Genomic DNA, 14,227 nt, shown 5'->3' with positions numbered 1-14,227 from the left:
GATAGGCTAAAATTAGATTTAAAAAATGGGTTCTTACGATATGATACGATAATCTTTATTGTCGTTGTCCCTTACAGAACAACAAAATTGAAAAAATGTACATCAGACATTCAAAACCAACAAGCCTGCTATCCCATCCTGTTTAGCCCCCTAAAAACTCTGATACCCCAAAATTAAATACAGTATACTCCCATAGAGACTACCTTACACTGCGTTTAAAACCAAAATCGCATTTGGATAGAAACTGTTTCTCAGGCGGCTAATCCTAGTCTTAATAACCCTGTACCTTCTTCCAGAAGGCAGAAGCTGAAAGAGATCATTTCCGGGGTGCACACTATCCTTGCGCTATCTCTGCAGCTTTCTTATGGCACCTGGAAGCATAGATTTGATCCAAGGTGGGAAGAGTGCACCCAATTATTCTCTCCTCAGTCTTTACTTCTTGGACGAAACCTCACTATTTGAAAGAAAATTAATACAGAATACGGATAAACAATGGTCTAAAATGTATATTTTTTTACTAGAAACAAAAGACAAGCTAGTCAAAGCTCCGGTGACACACTGGGCAATAGATAGAGGACACAACATAGACTTAAACCTCTGGGAGAAATTTTGGAAAAATGATTTGAAATTTGCTGCGTGTTACACGTTGAAAGAGAATTCTATGAAAATGATTCACAGATGGTACTTAACTCAGAGTTTGTTGGCTAAGATATATAGAACAGAATCAGATATGTGCTGAAAATGTAAACGAATGGAGGGAACATTTTTTCATATAATAATAATAAATAATAAAATTTTATGTATATCCCGCCCTCCCCAGCCGAAGCCGGGCTCAGAGCGGCTAACAACAGTAAAAGAAACACAGTAATATGTGGTGGACATGTAAAAAGGTTAAAAAAGAAAAAAGAAAAAGGGAGATGATCTATAATGAGTTGAAAAAAAAAGTTTAGAATAACCTTTCCAAAAAGACTGGAGTCCTTCCTGTTGGGAATAGTTCAAACAGAAATTCCCAGGTGTCCAGAAAATTTATTTATGTATGCAACATTGGCGGCTTGAGTTTTGTTAGCACAAAACTGGAAAGTGACAGAGGTCCCAGGCAAGGAGGATTGGCAACTTAAGATGTTAGAATATGCAGAACTAGCAGGTTTAACACATAGAATAAGAGAGCAAGAAGAACATGTATTCAAAGCAGGGTGGAAAATATTTATTGAGTATATGAAAAATAACCGTATGCAGCTGAAAACTCTGGCAGTATTAAGATCAAAACAGAGTAATTCATATTTGAGTGATGTAAGAGTGGAGAACTGATTAAAATGGTTAAAGTAAAAAAAAAAAAATGCAGGAATGATAAATGAACCATGGAGGGAGAAGGATGGAAGTCACTGGAGATATAAAACTATGTAAAATGTTTAATTTGAGATGTAAAATCGAAAATTCGATAAAAATTATTTATATGTATAAAAAAGAGGTGGTTGTCCTGGGTGCAAAATTGTTAGGGGCGCAAAATTTCAACAACCAGTGCTTCCTTAATACAGCTGCATGCTTCCATTGCTGGGCTCTGTTGAAAACGACTTCTCCATATGAACCAGGAAGTGACCTTTGCAGACAACGGAACAACTCTTCTTTTCTGTGGATACGGATGCTGAATGTGCATCCACACTCTATCTGTTTTCCTCCATCCGCATGGCCCCGGGCACTAGCAACCTATGCTACACCACCGGTGGGCTTGGGAGAACTTCAGTGCCCTGGCAGGGATCACCATCAAGGATTTCTGCACTGGGCAGATGAGACCGTGAGCCAGCCTTCTAAATTATCACGATGGCAGCGTGGCATCACTCTGGGCCACTGTGAGCAATTCAAATGGGCAGCCCTCAGTGGAGCAGGTGTAAATCTGCAATCTTATACACCAGTGACAGGGAACCTGTTTTCTTCCAGACATTGCTTGGCTCCCACTTCACATCTTCTCTGTCCATTGGTCATGCCGGCTGGGAGATGATGAAGATGGGAGTCCAGCGATAGCCACGGTTCCTCATCCCTACAGCGTAAATGCCTGTGGCCTCCGGGAGGAGAGATGCATAAGATTGCACTGAGGAGTTCCTGAGCAGCGTAACAAAAGCACAGCATCCTCCTCAAATCTAAAAATAGATTAAAACGCCTGGGCGAATATAAAAGGGCTTTGACAAAGGATGCAGCGCCTGACAAGTCTCCCTGAGGAGCAGGTTTCGCCTTCTGAGGAGCAGCCAGTGCCATCGAAAAGGCTCTTTCTTGCTTTTGCTCTGCCCCTTTTCGTAAATTAAAAGGAATATTCTGAAACGTCCTCCTCCTTCGCGCATCAGCTCCTCAATATGGGCTAGGACAATAGAGGCTGCCCGCTATTTCTTTAATTAGACAAAAACAACCTGCACCGAGGCGTTTCCTGCAAAGTTTGGGAAAATTGGAGGCAGGGATTTGCAGGACGCTTTGTTCTTCGGGATGTGTGTGTGTGATTTCTGGTGTCTCTCCAATGTCGCCTGGGGAATGCCGGCCTTTTGTTCAGAACTCCCTGAAACAGCTGTGCCTCCGCTGTTTCTGGAGAGGCACAATAGCTTCGGAAGTTGTGCCATTCTGCACGGCGTATGCACCAGTTTCTTCTTTCCCAGCCGTTTCCGCTGGTTAAATTCGCTTGGCAGGCTTTTGGGGTGCTGTGAAACAGAGAACATGGCGGCTAGACTGCTTGCGTGGGCAAACTAATACCAATAATAATAATAATAATAATAATAATAATAATAAATTTTTATTTATACCCTGCCCTTCCCGGTTCAAAAACCAGGCTCAGGGCGGCTAACAACAAATTTAAAACACTTTAAAACACTTAATGTGTTTTAATGTGTCCAGGAGGACTCCCCTGAGTGAGTGCTGGAGGGCCCTGCTCTTGCCACTTACCATCTGGCCTGGGGCGGGGCCTGGGGCCTCATAAGGACTGTGTGCTGCTTGCGGCCTGCTGCCCAGGAGGACTCCCCTGAGTGAGTGCTGGAGGGCCCTGCTCTTGCCACCTACCATCTGGCTTGGGGCGGGGCCTGGGGCCTCATAAGGACTGTGTGCTGCTTGCTGCCTGCTGCCCAGGAGGACTCCCCTGAGTGAGTGCTGGAGGGCCCTGCTCTTGCCACTTACCATCTGGCTTGGGGCGGGGCCTGAAGCCTCATAAGGACTGTGTGCTGCTTGCGGCCTGCTGCCCAGGAAGACTCCCTGAGTGAGTGCTTGGGGGCCCTGCTCTTGCCACTTACCATCTGGCTTGGGGCGGGGCCTGGGGCCTCACAAGGACTGCGTGCTGCTTGCGGCCTGCTGCCCAGGAAGACTCCCTGAGTGAGTGCTTGAGGGCCCTGCTCTTGCCACTTACCATCTGGCTTGGGGCGGGGCCTGGGGCCTCATAAGGACTGTGTGCTGCTTGCGGCCTGCTGCCCAGGAAGACTCCCTGAGTGAGTGCTTGGGGGCCCTGCTCTTGCCACTTACCATCTGGCTTGGGGCGGGGCCTGGGGCCTCATAAGGACTGCGTGCTGCTTGCGGCCTGCTGCCCAGGAAGACTCCCTGAGTGAGTGCTTGAGGGCCCTGCTCTTGCCACTTACCATCTGGCTTGGGGCGGGGCCTGGGGCCTCACAAGGACTGCGTGCTGCTTGCGGCCTGCTGCCCAGGAAGACTCCCTGAGTGAGTGCTTGAGGGCCCTGCTCTTGCCACTTACCATCTGGCTTGGGGCGGGGCCTGAAGCCTCATAAGGACTGTGTGCTGCTTGCGGCCTGCTGCCCAGGAAGACTCCCTGAGTGAGTGCTTGGGGGCCCTGCTCTTGCCACTTACCATCTGGCTTGGGGCGGGGCCTGGGGCCTCATAAGGACTGTGTGCTGCTTGCGGCCTGCTGCCCAGGAGGACTCCCCTGAGTGAGTGCTGGAGGGCCCTGCTCTTGCCACCTACCATCTGGCTTGGGGCGGGGCCTGGGGCCTCATAAGGACTGTGTGCTGCTTGCTGCCTGCTGCCCAGGAGGACTCCCCTGAGTGAGTGCTGGAGGGCCCTGCTCTTGCCACTTACCATCTGGCCTGGGGCGGGGCCTGGGGCCTCATAAGGACTGTGTGCTGCTTGCGGCCTGCTGCCCAGGAGGACTCCCCTGAGTGAGTGCTGGAGGGCCCTGCTCTTGCCACTTACCATCTGGCCTGGGGCGGGGCCTGGGGCCTCATAAGGACTGTGTGCTGCTTGCGGCCTGCTGCCCAGGAGGACTCCCCTGAGTGAGTGCTGGAGGGCCCTGCTCTTGCCACTTACCATCTGGCCTGGGGCGGGGCCTGGGGCCTCATAAGGACTGTGTGCTGCTTGCTGCCTGCTGCCCAGGAGGACTCCCCTGAGTGAGTGCTGGAGGGCCCTGCTCTTGCCACTTACCATCTGGCCTGGGGCGGGGCCTGGGGCCTCATAAGGACTGTGTGCTGCTTGCGGCCTGCTGCCCAGGAGGACTCCCCTGAGTGAGTGCTGGAGGGCCCTGCTCTTGCCACTTACCATCTGGCCTGGGGCGGGGCCTGGGGCCTCATAAGGACTGTGTGCTGCTTGCGGCCTGCTGCCCAGGAGGACTCCCCTGAGTGAGTGCCGGAGGGCCCTGCTCCTCCCTGCCACTTACCACCTGGCCCAGGGCGGGGCCTGACAGGCCTCACTAGGACAGTTGTTACTGCCGGAGAGGCACAGAGTGTTTTTAAAATGTTTTTAAAAATTTTCTTTGGATTTTTTGTATGTGGGGGGTGGGGGTGGGATGGATGTTTGGTTGGGCTTGGGGAATTATTATTTTTTATTTTGATGTTTTTGTAATTTTTACATTTTTTGTTTGTATTGTTTTATTGGTTTTGTTTGTTTGTTTAAGGTGTTATTTTGTTTTTAGGGGGAGGGGTCAGGGCTGCCGGGGAGTGGGCCCCAGCCCACAAAATGGCTGGGGCATGTTCCACAGGGGGGGATGCACTGGGACAACCGATCTCAGTGATCACGGGTAGGAGGAGGAGTTACGCTAAGACCAGACCATGTCATTACAGAGGAGGCAGGTTTAGTCGTTGTCTGAGGACTATCCCTGCCTCCGGGTCTGGTCCTGTCCGGACGGATACTAGAATCAGCAAGGGATACCCACATAGCCTGAAGGTGCTGCTGTGCAATGCCAGGTCAATGATTCAGAAGACCACTGCCATCCATGACTTGATCATGGATGGAGGATTTGACCTGGCATGTGTAACAGAGACTTGGCTGGATGAAGCAGATGGGCCTGTCCTTGCCGCTGCTTGTCCACCAGGTTTCTCTTACGCACAGCAACCCAGGTCATGTGGGCGGGGAGGGGGGGTTGCAGTGATTTTTAGGAAGTCATTAGTTTGCACCAGGCGTCCTATTGGGAAGACCCAGTTTTCTGAGTGCATGTTCTGGAAGTTGGGCAATAGGGGCAGTACAGGATTCCTTTTGGTGTACCGACCTCCCCGCTGCGCCAAGGATTCCCTGCCCGAGCTGCTTCAGGTCGTGGCGGATGTTCTCCTGGAGACACCTAGCTTGGTCGTCCTGGGGGATTTTAACATCCATGCCGACACGACCTTACAAGGGGCCGCTCGGGACTTCGTGGAAAGCATGGCCTCCATGGGGCTGTCCCTGAATAAGTCTGGCCCAACCCATAGCCGTGGACATGCCTTGGACCTGGTGTTTACCTCTATGGATGTTGGTGATCTGACACTAAGTAAAAGCGAAACGAAAGAAGTGCCATGGTCAGATCACTTCCTGGTGCAACTGGACTTCTCTGCGACCCATCCCCTCTGCAGGGAGGTGGGACCAATTCGGATGGTCCGCCCCCGCCACTTAATGGATCCAAATGGTTTCCAGAGAGTGGTAGGGGATGCTTTATCCCATGTTGATGGCCTTTCAGCTGATTCCCTGGTGGCCCGCTGGAATGTGGAGTTAACCAGGGCTATTGACTGTTTGGCTCCGAAGCGCCCTCTCCGATTGCATGGAGCCCGGACAGCCCCGTGGTTTTCCACGGATCTGAGGGCAATGAAACAATCGTTGAGACGGCTAGAGCGCCGGTGGCGGATAACTCATTCCGAATCTGACCGGACACAGGTTAGAGCTCAACGTCGAGCCTACCAAGTGGCGATAGCGACGGCGAAGAAGAATTTCTTCACCGCCTCTATTGCATCTGCAGAAAACAGCAGCAGGAGACTTTTTCAGGTGGTTCACAATTTAGCGGAACCACCTGCAACATCGGGGCCCAGTACGGGCCACATGTTCTCCTGCAATGATTTCGCAAAGTTCTTTGCAGATAAAATCGCTCAGATTCGGGAAGAAGTAGACTCCACCGTGGGAGCAGGGCCGGGGCGGGAGAGTGCAAGAGTTCTGTCTAGTCAAGTTGAGTGGGATCAATTCCAATCTGTTACCTCCGAGGATGTGGACAGGCTGCTTGGACGAGTGAAACCAACCACCTGTCTCCTGGATCCTTGCCCATCCTGGCTTATAAAAGCTAGCCGGGAAGGACTGGGCGATGGGCTTCGTGGGGTGGTGAATGCTTCCCTCCGTGAGGGAGCCTTCCCAGACCCGCTGAAAGAGGCGGTTATTAAACCGCTTCTTAAAAAACCATCTTTAGATGCGGCCACGATGGCCAATTATCGCCCAGTCTCAAATCTTCCATTCTTGGGCAAGGTGATTGAGCGAGCGGTTGCCGAACAACTCCAGGCACGCCTGGAAGAAGCGGACCATTTGGATCCCTTCCAGTCGGGATTCAGGCCTCATCATGGGACTGAAACTGCCTTGGTCGCACTGGTTGATGATCTCCGGCGGGCTAGGGACAAAGGTGAGAGCTGTTTCCTAGTTCTGCTGGATCTCTCAGCGGCGTTCGATACCATCGACCATAGCATCCTTCTGGACCGTCTTGGGGGGCTGGGAGCTGGGGGCACTGTTATACAGTGGTTCCGCTCCTTCCTCCTAGGCCGTGTTCAGAAAGTGGTGGTGGGGGATGAGTGTTCAGACCCCTGGGCTCTCACTTGTGGGGTGCCTCAGGGTTCTGTCCTCTCCCCCATGCTTTTCAACATCTACATGCGGCCGCTGGGAGAGATCATCAGGAGGTTTGGGCTGGGTGTTCATCAGTATGCGGATGATACCCAGCTCTACCTCTCTTTTAAATCAGAACCAGTGAAGGCGGTGAAGGTCCTGTGTGAGTGTCTGGAGGCGGTTGGAGGATGGATGGCGGCTAACAGATTGAGGTTGAATCCTGACAAGACAGAAGTACTGTTTTTGGGGGACAGGAGGCGGGCAGGTGTGGAGGATTCCCTGGTCCTGAATGGGGTAACTGTGCCCCTGAAGGACCAGGTGCGCAGCCTGGGAGTCATTTTGGACTCACAGCTGTCCATGGAGGCACAGGTCAAATCTGTGTCCAGGGCAGCTGTTTACCAGCTCCATCTGGTACGTAGGCTGAGACCCTATCTGCCTGCGGACTGTCTCGCCAGAGTGGTGCATGCTCTGGTTATCTCCCGCTTGGACTACTGCAATGCACTCTACGTGGGGCTACCTTTGAAGGTGACTCGGAAACTACAACTAATCCAGAATGCGGCAGCTAGACTGGTGACTGGGAGCGGCCGCCGAGACCATATAACACCGGTCTTGAAAGACCTGCATTGGCTCCCAGTACGTTTCCGAGCACAATTCAAAGTGTTGGTGCTGACCTTTAAAGCCCTAAACGGCCTCGGTCCAGTATACCTGAAGGAGCGTCTCCACCCCCATCAGTCTGCCCGGACGCTGAGGTCCAGCGCCGAGGGCCTTCTGGCGGTTCCCTCACTGCGAGAAGCAAAGCTACAGGGAACCAGGCAGAGGGCCTTCTCGGTAGTGGCGCCCACCCTGTGGAACACCCTTCCAGCAGATGTCAAGGCGATAAACAACTACCTGACATTCAGGAGACATCTTAAGGCAGCCCTGTTCAGGGAAGTTTTTAACGTGTGATATTTTATTGTATTTTTGGTTTTTATGGAAGCCGCCCAGAGTGGCTGGGGAGGCCCAGCCAGATGGGCGGGGTATAAATAATAAATTATTATTATTATTATTATTATTATAATGATAAAAGCAGCAAAAAATACAGTATAAAAACACAAATAACAATAAAATTCAAAAATCAATTAGATAATCCCCAGGGCTAGCTGGCTGACTTGGTTCTACTTGGGCCAGCGAGGAGGCCAGGGGAGAATTAGCTGTGGGGTCTCAGAGCAGATGATCTTCATAAAAGGGGAGGGGGAGGGAAGAGAAGGGAAATAAAAGATCAGGCTGAATTCAAATTAAAGGCCAGGCGGAATAGCTCTGCCTTACAGGCCCGACGGAAGGAAGTTAAATCCTGAAGGGCCCTAGACTCATGGACAGAGCATTCCACCAGGGCGGAGCCATCACTGAAAAGGCCCTGGCCCTGGTGGAGGATAGTCTGACTTCCTTAGGGCCCAGGACTTCTAAACTATGCGTTACAACATCTTGTCTGTGGGATCTGCACTGAGTGCCAATCTGCTTACCTTCTGTAGCTTCAGACCAGGTTACTGGGGGTGGGGTGGAGTTCCCTCTTAAAGTCCCTATAATATCAGAAGCCTGCTCCCACAGCAGTTCACAAGATGGCTTTCAGTGGGGCTGTCCTTGGTTTGTGGAACAGCATCCCTATTAAGATGCTTTTTTGTTCCAATGAGGGTTTTTTACATAGTTGGGTGATTTTTAAAAATTTAATTTCTAGGTTTCTGACCTGGATTTTTATTTGTGTTGCTTTTCAAACCCTTTTTGTTGTAGTTGTGTGCTTGTAAATTGCCTTGAGACTTGACGTGAAAGATGATTAATTCATAATAATAAAAGTTATGAACTCTGCATAGACAAAAGCTGGGTGAAGCCTGCTTCTGTGAAAAAGCTATTACCTGCCTCCCTGTACTGTCAACTACAGTGGTACCTCAGGTTAAGTACTTAATTCGTTCCGGAGGTCTGTTCTTAACCTAAAACTGTTCTTAACCTGAAGCACTACTTTAGCTAATGGGGCCTCCTGCTGCCGCCGCGCCACCACCACACGATTTCTGTTCTCATCCTGAAGCAAAGTTCTTAACCCGAGGTACTATTTCTGGGTTAGCGGAGTCTGTAACCTGAAGCGTATGTAACCTGAAGCGTCTGTAACCCGAGGTACCACTGTACATTGCTGTGGGTGCATTTCTAATGCCTGAAGTAACATGGATCCTGAATATATTTTATATTGCAATTTTATGTTTCGACCACCCTGAGACCTGCAGGTATAGGGTGGTATACAAATTATGATGATGATGATGATGATGATGATGTTGATGATGATGATAGTAACAACACATATTGAGGGTCTGCAGCTGTCTAGGTGAATTTCATTGCAACCAAGCTGCTATGTACTAAGCTTGAATCCTAGAACAATAGGCAGGTAGGATCCCAGAAGGCCGCAACCTGATTGGTCTGCAGGAGCAGCCCAATCAGGCACCAGGAGGAACTGAATCAACAACCTGATTGGCCAGTTCCTGCAGGCCAATCGGGCTCCAGGAGGGGAGTTGAATCAGTCAATCACATGGGACCCATTGTGTAAATAATGTATATATAGCCAGAGGTTTTGCTGGAAAGTACTCGCTCACTGTTTACCATGAGCTGAAATAAAGAGCATGAAATCAACACTCAGCTCCGAGTATATATCACAAGCACTTGATCCTGAGAGCTTGCAGTCGTGTCTTCTAATCGCATGCTTGCAACAAGAGCTGTGCTAGAATGTCAGTACGCTTCTCAGGCTGCTCAATGAAAGGCAGGTTTCGGATGGCTTCACCTGCTTGGCTTTTCGCTATTTTGTGCTGTGATGAGCTTCAGCGGTGGAAGCACAAATGCAAAAGCAGAGGACGCTGGGAAAAGGTAGCCAGTGGCATTTGCTGCTTCTGGAAAGGCTGTTCCGCATGTTACACAGCAACCAATAAGACTTTGCAGAGTCCTCGCTTGTTAGGATATTTCCATTCCACCTTAAAAGGGAGCAGGCTGTGAGTCACAGAGTCTGCGTATTTCCTGTTCACAGGATGTTTATGTTTTCTATTGCTTTCGTTTCTCTCTCTGTGTCGGAGACACTGACGCAAGCAGTCATGTCTTTCTTTGTTCTGATCAACGCTGAATAAAACTTGTAAATAATGCTTTCCTGAGTGCGACCTTTGCTGTGCATTATCTGCTGATAGAGTGTGCGTGAGCTCTGGAATGTGGCAAGATATTTCAGGAAACTCATATCTCTAATTGCTGATACTGCGTGCCTACGGGAGATCGATGGATCGTCCGGCAGACGGCTTGGGGCCATGATGGACTTTGTCTCCCTGGCAGTATCCCAACATCGCTATGCTGGAAGCCCCAGCCGATCCTGAATTGTATTTTCAAATACCTTTCTGTTACATTCACACACCGCACTGTTTTACGCCAGCCTTCCACAGCTTAATGCTCTTCACCAGCTGCTGAGCTACACTCCCCCCCCGCCCTTGCTGGCTGGGGGTGAGGGGAGTTGGAAGTCCAAAACATCTGGCGGGTAGGGAAAGGGTGGTTTAGGTGTGTAATTCGTAAATTGGTCCTTGCGTGGCGAGTTCCCGCCTCCCCCCACGGAAATATAGACACGAGACACCAGAATTTGAGGTGAATGGGTCAAATTAGGCCACAACTTTATTGATTACAGGAATTGAGTGGTATTGGCTTAGGCATTGGTCCTATCAGCTAACCGGCTTCAGCCCACTTGGTTGAAGACCGGCAAGGGTTAACCACCAGTAGGGGGAGTCCTGCTGATGCACATCCGGAATCCTTTACCGGACTACCCTTCGATTTTGGGGGGAAGGTGATGGCGCTTCCTCCCCCCACCCTTTCCATCTGCATAACAATACCCCTACCAATGCCTAACCGCCAATCGAGCCAAGCTCGCCGCCAGTACCCTCAAACCTGTAACCAATCCCTAATCCATGACGTAATGTCATTCAGCCAAATATCATTTCCAGCGTCTGACAGATGCACGCCGTCATCTCTGTAGAGGGCCTCCTTGGCAAACTGGATATCAGGGTGCTCTAGGACCCGAACCCCCAGTGCCACGACTCTACGCACCACAGCACGTTCCAGGATCTTTCTGGCTCTATTTAATGCGATTGGCTCTATTTATTGCGATTGGGCAGCGACAATCCCTCCAAACCCGCCTCTCCAAAGGTGACGAACACAGAATGGTAATTCTGGGATAAGAGGCAAACAGTTCAGCTGGAGTGCGGCGAGGAAAGAGGGCGGTCCTCGGCCGCGCCAGCCCTAAATAGGGCAGGCCACGCCCCCCGTGCCAGCCGATTGGCTGGCTGGGGGAATGACTTGTCCAAGGATTCCCTTGCTATCGCGAGGGCTGTGCGTCAGCCCCCACGAGCATGGAGAGGGGCATGAAGCCCGCAACCTCACCTCCTCTTCAGTTCGGAAGTGGCTTTGGCCTAGTAACAAGCTTGGCTTCCTGGCTCCGTGACTTTCCTGGAAGATGCTGGGAAGGCATTCACTCCATCTGTATTTGTGATATTCCATAATTTTGATGCATTGCTCAACCTCCTTAAGAGGCTGGACAGGATGAGACAATGCGAGATAAACAAACCTCCTCTAATTCCTTTTCAAGACGGTCTTTTGTAATGCACCGAGAGCCGACGAAGATGTGCAAAATACATTCTGCGCGTATGCATGCAAATCGTTTGGGAAGCTCCAAAAGCTTTCTGAACAAAAGATAATGTTTCTGCCATCTCTGCCTTTGTTGCATTTCCACTTGTGTTTAAGGCTTTCTAAATACGTGCACATCTGGCAAAAGGAACCGAGCGGAAATCCCTTAGTATGTATATTGGTCATCAGACTAATCGCATTTAAAGGTCCGCTGGGCATCAGCAGAGGGCCAGAAGGCTGCCCCCCTGACACCGTTACAAATTCCATAACCAAAGCTGCAATCTAAACAGCTCCTTTCTCATCCAGAGGAAGCAGCTGGAACAAGCCCAGTTTTTAAAGTGTTAACTTTCTCCCGCCGCACCTGAACTTTTACCGCGTCTCGGGCCTTGCACCCTAGGAGAGAAGGTGAATATGGCAGAGGAAGCATTTTCTACAGGGGAAAATATTTGTTTCGGTTTACATTTTAACACAAACTTAATCTAATTCGCTCTTTCCAAAACAGAACAAAATCTGAAACGCACCTATGCTTCAAAATCCACGCTCCTCTGGATTTTGCAATGCAGCTGTCTGTGTGCAAGAGAAAACATGCAGAACTGTGTACGTTAAGGAAAATCCTTCATGAAATGCACACGTAAGAGAAAATAACACGCAGAAATGCCTTCTATTAGGGACAACTGCTTGCGGTGAGGTAGAGAAAGGGTAAAGGGACCCCTGACCATTAGGTCCAGTTGTGACCGACTCTGGGGTTGCGGCGCTCATCTCGCTTTACTGGCCAACGGAGCCGGCGTACAGCTTCCGGGTCATGTGACTAGCATGACTAAGCCGCTTCTGGCGAACCAGTGCAGCGCACGGAAACGGCGTTCACTTTCCCGCTGGAGTGGTACCTATTTATCTACTTGCACTTTGATGTGCTTTCGAACTGCTAGGTTGGCAGGAGCAGGGACCGAGCAATGGGAGCTCACCCCGTCACGGGGATTAGAACTGCCGACCTTCTGATCGGCAAGTCCTAGGCTCTGTGGTTTAACCCACAGCGCCACCCACATCCCAGGTGAGGTAGATATGAGGCAACAATTTAATCCTAAATGTTTCTGAGGTTTTTTCCCCCCATTTAAAAACTTGCAGAGGGCTGCAGCAGTGTGGCAAACTGAACTTAAGATTGGTGGAAAATGAGAAAGCAAGAGAAGCTGAGATAGGGATGGGCTGATTTGTCAATCTCTGGGCTGTGGCACGGGGCTGTTTCAGCATGTCTATCGATCATGCATAGCAAAAGTATCTCTCTTCCCCACCTCGGAACTCTGGTGTGTGGTTACTTCTCATGTGTTCTCACTTCTCCCCGCATTTCCCTCCTGATAGCCCATACAAAACTGTGGCCGGAGTATTCCAACAGAGGATGCACCACGCTTTGTGCAGGTGGAAATCGCCAGAGCACTTTTCTGGAAAGTTCCCTGGATATCGTCAAAGGGATGCGCCAGGACGAAGATGCTTTTGAGGATAGCTACAACATTTTTTGGGGGGACCGGGTGTGACATTAACATGTGATAGTGCTGGAGGTGAAATAGTTAAACAAGTTACCCAATCAGAGCCCAGGGGGGTGGAGTCAGAGGGACTATAAAACCAGCTCTGGGAGGGGCAAGGGAGTTCGTTCGTTGGGAGTTGGGTGGTTGGAGTGGGAGTGAATTGGGATAGAGTCTGTGGGTAGGTTGAGTTAGTGTAGCGAAATAAGGTGAGTCAGGAACAGTTAGGAGCTAGGAAGACAAGTAAATATCTGAGAGGTGGTTTAGTGAGTGAGAGCAGGTAGCGGAAGTTATAGGTCTGGATAGGCACCCTATGATTGTAATTGACCGATACCGTTTATGAAACCACACGCTTGTTAAACTGCAATAAATAAACATAAGTTTATGTTCCAATTTAACCCTGACTGGACTCAGTATTGTACCAGGTAGGGCCTGGGTGGTAGCAGCGAGAAATAAAGTGGTGGCACAGGGATCAATAGGCGGTGAAACATCTGGGGACCTTGTGTGATCACCACAGCGGGCCCCTCCTTGAAAATATTGCCCCCCAGCCCACCTAGATGGCACCCCTGCTCACCTAGGAGTAGGTGAGAGACATGGGACTGATGACCCTGCCTTTCCCCAAATTGTAAGTAGCGTCTCCACCCCCATCGTTCTGCCCGGACACTGAGGTCCAGCGCTGAGGGCCTTCTGGCAGTTCCCTCACTGAGAGAAGCCAAGTTACAGGGAACCAGGCAGAGGGCCTTCTCGGTAGTGGCACCCGCCCTGTGGAACACTCTCCCACCAGATGTCAAAGAGAAGAACAACTACCAGACTTTTAGAAGACATCTGAAGGCAGCCCTGTTTAGGGAAGCTTTTAATGTTTAATAGACTATTGTTTTTTAATATTTTGTTGGAAGCAGCCCAGAGTGGCTGGGGAAACCCAGCCAGATGGGCGTGTTAGAAAATAATAATAATAATAATAATAATAATAATAATAATAATAATAATAATAATAATAATTGTAAGTGTACTTTTGACAACAGAGTTAATTC

The 14,227-nt window shown here is 50.0% G+C and overlaps 1 protein-coding gene across 7 annotated transcripts in view; it reads left to right on the top strand.

Moving 5' to 3' along the window:
* The window catches only part of CCDC85A (coiled-coil domain containing 85A), a 156,760-nt gene that overhangs the window by 35,619 nt on the left and 106,914 nt on the right, over positions 1-14,227 (top strand). The gene's annotated exons all lie outside the window — the stretch shown is intronic.

This window comes from Podarcis vaucheri (genome assembly GCF_965113315.1).
Source record: "Podarcis vaucheri genome assembly, chromosome: 3".
In the NCBI taxonomy this organism is placed as follows: Eukaryota; Metazoa; Chordata; class Lepidosauria; order Squamata; family Lacertidae; genus Podarcis; species Podarcis vaucheri.
Note: the sequence above shows the minus strand (reverse complement) of the source record. Positions and strands in the feature narration are given on the sequence as shown.